Source organism: Bidens hawaiensis, unplaced genomic scaffold (assembly GCF_021521415.1).
Source record: "Bidens hawaiensis isolate Kalapana, Puna unplaced genomic scaffold, B.hawaiensis_p1.1 tig00042334_1, whole genome shotgun sequence".
Classification (NCBI taxonomy): Eukaryota; Viridiplantae; Streptophyta; class Magnoliopsida; order Asterales; family Asteraceae; genus Bidens; species Bidens hawaiensis.
In genome coordinates this window covers 125179-132318 of record NW_027505773.1, presented here as the reverse complement: position 1 = coordinate 132318, position 7140 = coordinate 125179, and the positions used below count along the sequence as shown (strand labels likewise).

General features: G+C 37.6%; 1 pseudogene across 1 annotated transcript; it reads right to left on the bottom strand.

Moving 5' to 3' along the window:
• Positions 1 to 362: 362 nt before the first annotated feature.
• On the bottom strand, positions 363 to 5398 carry LOC143615240 (lipoxygenase 3, chloroplastic-like; annotated as a pseudogene). Its single transcript, XR_013150434.1, has 9 exons — positions 4974 to 5398; positions 4248 to 4520; positions 3880 to 4117; positions 3064 to 3384; positions 2892 to 2978; positions 2424 to 2531; positions 2030 to 2331; positions 1547 to 1813; positions 363 to 1120 (listed from the first exon to the last, which is right to left on the bottom strand). The product of XR_013150434.1 is annotated as a lipoxygenase 3, chloroplastic-like (transcript).
• Between the last annotated feature and the right edge of the window lie 1742 nt (positions 5399 to 7140).

Sequence of the window (7140 nt, the reverse complement as noted above, 5' to 3'; positions counted from 1 at the left end):
TATTGACCAAAGGGCTATCATCTTTACCGCATTGTGACACTTTTCGGTCCAAGCTTCACGTTGCCACGCCCTTTTAGCTTCAAGGGTGTATATATACATGTAGAAATAAAAGAGAGAATGAGACAAACAAACATGTGTTTTTCAAAGTAAAGATAAGCATTGTATTGAAGAGCACATATGAAATGGCCAAGACAATAAACACACATTTTTATTAATTATAATACACATCACAACACATGTTTGCTTACAGTCGAATATATTTATACCAAACTATAGGTTATAATACACATAGGATATAAATTATAATAATACTAGTAATAATAACCTAGGGTAAGTCTAGATTACATAGAGTTTAACAGTTTTCACATTGTTATACTGTTTGGTACACCTCTGCCCGTAACCCCTGGAGTTGAAGTTGGTATTAGTAGCTCGTAAGGTGGAACTCCAACACCGCATCTATTCCTAAGCCTTAGATCAGCATTCCTCCTATTTATCTCATTTTCAATTCTTAACTTCCACTGAAAATCTATAGAATGCCTCAATAATCTTAGGTTCATACGGCCACCTAGTGTACGCACATTTTATCTCCCCAAGATACTCCTCCTCATGTGAATGTGCTGAGATTATATCAATTATGGCCATGTATTTTGTCGATTCTATCAAACTAGGCAAGGAAGCAACAAAATAGCCTTGTGGATCAGCCATGAAACTTGCAAACTCAAGTTCATGTTGTTGGGGTATAAGTTTTTGCATAAGTGGTGGCCTATTTGGAACATATCCACCATAGTGATACTGCCCAAAATTAAGTGCTGCGTGTTGCCCTGTTGATATCCATATTATAGTTGTTAATATCTCCGTTAGTTTATTAGGAGCACTTAGTTTAGGCCACCAATTAGCTTCACGAAGATCAGCGTGTCCCAAGTTAATTGCTTCACTATACCATGACTGAAGTTCTGTGTCCGATATAATAGCATTTTCATCCGGGTAGTAATGATTTACATAAGTATGCACTAGCGCTTGAATTGCAGACCAAATGAGAAGCCCATCATTGGCATATGGGTAGTCTTCAATGAGTAGTCTCAGCCCATGGGGCTTTGTTCCATCAGGTACTGCTATTCCTCTACAATGAAAGTCGAGTAAAATGCATAGAAAATGTTACATGTATGTGTTTTTAAAGCTATTATTTATATTTCCATTTGTCATTTTGAATTTTTTGCATTGTTGGGTGGTTTAACAAACCACAATGATCTCTATGTGTTCTATTAATCACTTGTAGAATTAGGTAAGTTTCAGCGGCATGTAACTCTTGACTAAAACCCGCAACGGTGTAGCTTTCTGGAAAACCTAAAAAAAGCAAAGTGTGTGTGGGTGGGGGGGAACTTAAATCACCCCCCCCCCCCCCCCCCCCCGTTTTAACTTTTCTTTTTACAACTTCTTTGAAAGTTGCATCCCAGCCACAGCGAGTTTCAGTCAACCATCACACTCACCCACACTACCCCTCAAGTGAAAATTCGTCATTTTTTGTTTAATGGAATCGTATTAATACCTTCGTATCAAATCTGCTGGAAGGCCTTCTAAGTCAAAGCGCCACCAGTCACGATAAGCAGCACATACCATCTCCATGCTATATTTTCCGGGTGAAAAAGAACTCTCTATAATTCCTTCTGCAGATATAAGGCTCTCACGGGCCACTGCATTTGTCGCAAGTGCATGTTTTATGTGGAGACTGAGAAGCTTGAAAATTGGATGCATTGAGCTTAAGTTTCGGTGAGTGGAGATTATGAATGGTTCCATACAAGCGTGAACCCGTAACCTAAATATACATACACATAAAGTCAGTAGTTATTTATATGCTTTGTTTGTCATTTTGGTAATGCTAATCAGTTTTGAAGTTAGTTTGTTTCGTGGCATGCATATTTTGTTTGTTTTAGTTCATACTAATTTACTGATTACGAATGCTGGTGATAAACCAAAAGCTATGAGCCAATTAGAAAATGTTTTCATACTCAATAGGTACATTTTGACATACCAATGATGGATAAGTTGGTGAACACCATTGTCATTAGAGCATACATGAGCTTTGCCTAATTTCCATAACCAATTGGTGGTTGCATCAACCGGAGGAGTGAGAACTTGTTTCGATGGGATATTTACATCGTTTGGAGGAAGGCTAAGTTCAATTGCAATGGGCTTTAGAGTTCCAAGTGAAGTCAGGAAGAAGATTGTACGAGTTGCATAAGCTTTTCGGTCTTCTTGTGCATTTATCCTCTCTAGAAATGGAAGATAAATGTCGTGGTAATCCAATATGTAGAGCTTATTTTCATCCAAGGCCTGGACATTAAAATAAAACCCTTGAAATCCAACACAACTCATTTCTCAATCATTTATGTTCCTTATATTATACTAATCGTTGTAAAGTATACCTGTTGTATGGACATCCCATTGAGGTGGCCTATAATATGTTCCTCTTTAATACTGGATTCTGGTGGTCCATATATCGAAGGATCAAGTTTGCTGACCGGAGGAAATTCCTATAGACACAGAACCGAATGATGTAAAGGTTGTTACCTATTTGATTAAAAATGTGGGTCATGTTATAACTCCACGTCACCCCCATCTGATTTCACACCATCAAACACCGTTTTTACTAAAAAATATCAAACTTTGGTAATTATTGTTCAGAACGGCCATTTAGCCAACATCCTTACAACTGTTCTGATAATTGACGGTCAAACTTTGAAAATTTATTGTCAAATTGACCGTCCAACCTCTGGACGATCGCTGAAACAGTGTGGGCCGGGATTAGATGTTAATTAGAAGGTGTTTGTATAGCCGACCCCTAAATTTCATATTTAGGAACATACAACTTTGATTGCTCAACTCATGCTTACCTTCAACTTTTCTAAGCTAACAGGGTTCATCCCAGCAAGGGTTTTGACGACCAAGTTCATCTTCTTGCACGTAGCTTGTTACATTCCCTAGAATGTGATTGATGTTATATATTTTTTTTTTGATTTACATAAAAAAAATATATATAGAAAGAATTTTGTTGCAGAAGGTGACACTTACAGAACATGTTTTTTGGAGTCTCAAACTTGAAGATTTCTTCTATATGTCTACTTATATCAAAAATCTTCAATAGTCCATGCATATTCAAAGTTATATTATATTGTGGTATACTTTTATAAAGACGTGCAAATTTTGCAAAATCCTTGGTGACACCATTAACGTTGGTGAAAGTGGCCACCAGGGGCGGAATATTGCGCAACATCCCTTTCCAAATTCCCATGAGGACATCTTTGCATCTCGTTCCCTCCAAAACTTCATCTCTTGGTACATAAATTGAAGAAGTCATGGTATTTACTGGTGTTTCAGCAGTTACATCTGTGCATAATATGGGTAAAATTTATTAATTTCCAAGGAAAATGTTTGATTTTTTTTTTAATTTATGAAAATGAGATAAAAACACATGTTCAAATTGTTTCTAGGAGAAAGACAAATGTTTTATGATTTATAGACGATCCGCTGCAGCGTGTCATCACTTGTCTCGTAAGTTTGACAATTAATGTTCTGCCATTTCAAATGGCGGAACTATTATAAATAAAACCTAAAATGTTTACTTTTTGATTATTATATGCTGACTTGATTATACAGAGTGATTCCGTCAAATGACAGAAGATAGGAGACTTGCTCGGCTCAACAGACAAGTGCTTACACCAACTGCGAACATTTTAGGATCTGTCATTTCAAATGACAGATCACCTAGAAACCAGAAGACTTTCGTCTCTCTCCTAAAAAGCATTAAGGCCTGTGTTTTTATCTCATTTTAAAAAAAGAAAATTTAAAAAAGTTTCCTTCTAAGTATTTCTAGGAAGTTACCGGTAATTGTGGAGGGACGTCCGGTTCGACAACGTCTGGGATGTGGGTTTGTTTCACCTCCTAGTGTTGGTCTTGCTAATTTAAGTCCTTGATCAGGATTTCCTAGATCATTATACATGTCATAATCATATATTCTGTCTGAAGGTAATCTAAGTCCACTTCCATCACCTCTCTTATTTCCGAGTTCCTGTGCTCTCAAGTATATCAGCCCCAGAGGTGTTTCACTTGGTAAATATGCCTATTAAACCATCAATACGTAAAATCAATGGACTCTCTTGTAGATGATATTAGAAATTGAACAACAATACAACATAGTATATAATTTAGAACCTATATGTGGATAAGGTCATTGAGGATGATATATGCACCTTGTTGGAAAAGAATATCCTTTTGTCTTTGCTAATGTGAGTTTGTTGAATCCATGAATTGCATGAAAAGTGAAATAAACCTTCAACAGAGATAGTCTCCAAATACAACTCGTTGTTGTAATTGTTTCTCACCAAGATGGCCCCTGGTTCTCCAAAGTCTTCATCAATTTCTAGCTCAACTTCAAAGTGAAGCACCCTTTACCATTTGGTTTGCGAGTTGTACACTTGTACCAGTCTCCTACGTATTCTTTGCTCACGTTGGCTTCATGGTACCTTGCATGGACAAAGTAATAATATACGATCTCATTACAAGCATTTTGAATAAGGGATAATAACCAAAATGTCAATTTAACCGCTCAATATCGACAAAATGTCCATTTGACCAACCAATTCTCATGTTGACCACCCTAAAACTTGTCGACCCGGTTACTTTTTATTCACTACTCTACGGGATTTTTAACAAATAAATTCTCCCACACGTAATAAAATTGTCGGTTCGCAAGTTTTTTTTATTTAAAAATTGCCTGAGCCAATGGGATTATATAGGTGTCCAATGAGAATTTTTGGACAAGTGGCAAAAATCTGGTTGGTTAAACTTCTTGTCGAGTAATGATTTACAAGTGATCGGGTCGACGAGTTCTAAGGTAGAGATTATGGGAATTGACCGTTGGTCAAACAAAAATTTTCGTCATTATCTTTTTGAACAATCTAGAAAAACAATCATACTTGGATCTAGCTGAGTGCTAACAAGTTGAAAGCCAACGCTCATCTTCTTCTCATACTTGCTTAAGAATTTTTTAAACCATGGGAGCTTCATCAAGAGAATCGCCATCGCCATAATCATCATCTTACCGAGCTCAACTTCATTCTTTAACTTGACACTAACTGTTGCAGTTACCTTCAACGTGGAGGATTGATATACCCTTACTTCCTCCTCAAAATATTGCTCCACTGCATTGGAAGTGTTCACAACACTTAGGCTGCAGCCTATGCTAATCTTCTTTTTTGTAGAAGAAATAAACATAGGAAATTTACATGTAGCGTGTTCACCAGAAACATTGATAGAACGAATAAAAGGGTAGATCGGATCGGTGAGTCTTGGGGTAAACGCGTGATTTGTTCTCAACATTTGGTAGGTGCAGAGAACTGTCTTTAATTGTTTTGCAATGTTAAGTTGTTTCGTTCGAGTTATTTGGTATTGCATATATAGACATAGCGTCATGTTGCAACGCTTTAATAAATATAAGTTGATATAATGATATTTAGTGCTAAAGTAACATGTGGTGAATCATGAATGCCAATGGTCATCAATAGTTAAAAGAAATAGGTTGTTTGGAATAAGGGTGTTTGAACTTCGGGATTGCTTATTATTATTATTATTAAATTTTAACTTCTTATCATACACTCAAAAACACTATTCCTTTGATATATATGCAATGTTTATTGTACTTCATGCCTTATTGTTTGTATTATTTTCTTTACCTCAATGGCTTATACGTATCTCTTTCTTTTAACATCTGTTTCTTTTGCAATATATTTGTTTGTCTCTCTCATCTGATTAGTAGGCAGATGTTGAAAAGGCTCTCATTCTGATATTCATGCATCTTCATAGTCGTCGGTTTCTCTCTATCTTTTTGCCGCCTTTCTCCACTACGTGCTTTGCCGGGTTCCATTTTGGAAACCTAGGTGAGGCCGACGCTGTCTGTGGCTGTTGCCGGGTTCTGTTTTGTAACCCTAGGCGGTGGCTGTGGTGGAGAGGGTTGTCTGTAGGTAGGCTTGTAAACGAACCGAACGTTTGGTGAACTATTCATGAACCGTTCGGCGAGAAGTTTGTTTATGTTCATTTATTTAATAAACGAACGAACATGAACAAAAGATTTGTGTTCGTTTAACTAAACGAATGAACATGAACACATGTTCCGTTCGTTCATTTATGTTCATGAACGTCCGTTTATGTTCGTTTATGTCTGTTTATTTATGTTCGTTTATATATTAATATAAAATAATTAAATATTATCTAGATAGTCCATCTGCTTAAAGGTTTTATATTTGTTAATTTGTGTTCATTTAAGTGTTTTCATTTAAGTTCTTTTATGTTTGTTTGTGTTCATTTACATTAGTTCATGTTTGTTCGCCTATCTTTGTTCAGTTATGTTCGTTTAGATTTTAAACACACAAACAGAATTGTCCATTTTAAGGGTTCAAGTTTGGAACCCTAGGCGGCGGCGGTGGCGGTGGTGGAGACTAGCAACTTTTGGTTGTATATAGCTGCCGCAGAGCTATAACGTGCAGTGCCTGAGTGAAAGGGCTGCCGTGGCTCCGATTTTGACTGTTGCCTCTTGATATTCGTAGTGAAGAAACACTAACCGGACCCCGACCAGATTACGGATAACCTGGGGGTTAGATAGATGTTTCCCACGAGGGGTTAGACCCAGAGAAGATGGTTCTTCTGATAACCTGCAAAACAGACACCGTGAGCTTGTCACTGAGAAGGGGGGGGTTCCTCCTTGTGACCACCCTCCGGCGTGAGAATCAGACTAGATTGCTCTTTAAATATAAATGTATATTAAGAGATTGCTAGAGCAGATATCAGGTATAATATGATGATAATATGGTAAGATACGATAAGATGAGATGGTCATACCATTTGTGGTATTTATAGCCGAAGGTAGGTTTCCAAGGAGGTGTGGCCTGCTGAATAGTATTCCTGTTCAACCAACAGTGGCCTACGCACGTGCCCTGCTGGTAGTTGGTGGGTAGGCAGCGGCTGATAGTGACCAGGCCTGCTGTGTACCATTCCTTTTCCACCAACTGCCGGCTATGCACGTGGTATGGTAGTAGTTGGTGAGTAGGCAGCGGCTAATAGTGACATACAGTACAGGAGCATGCTGCT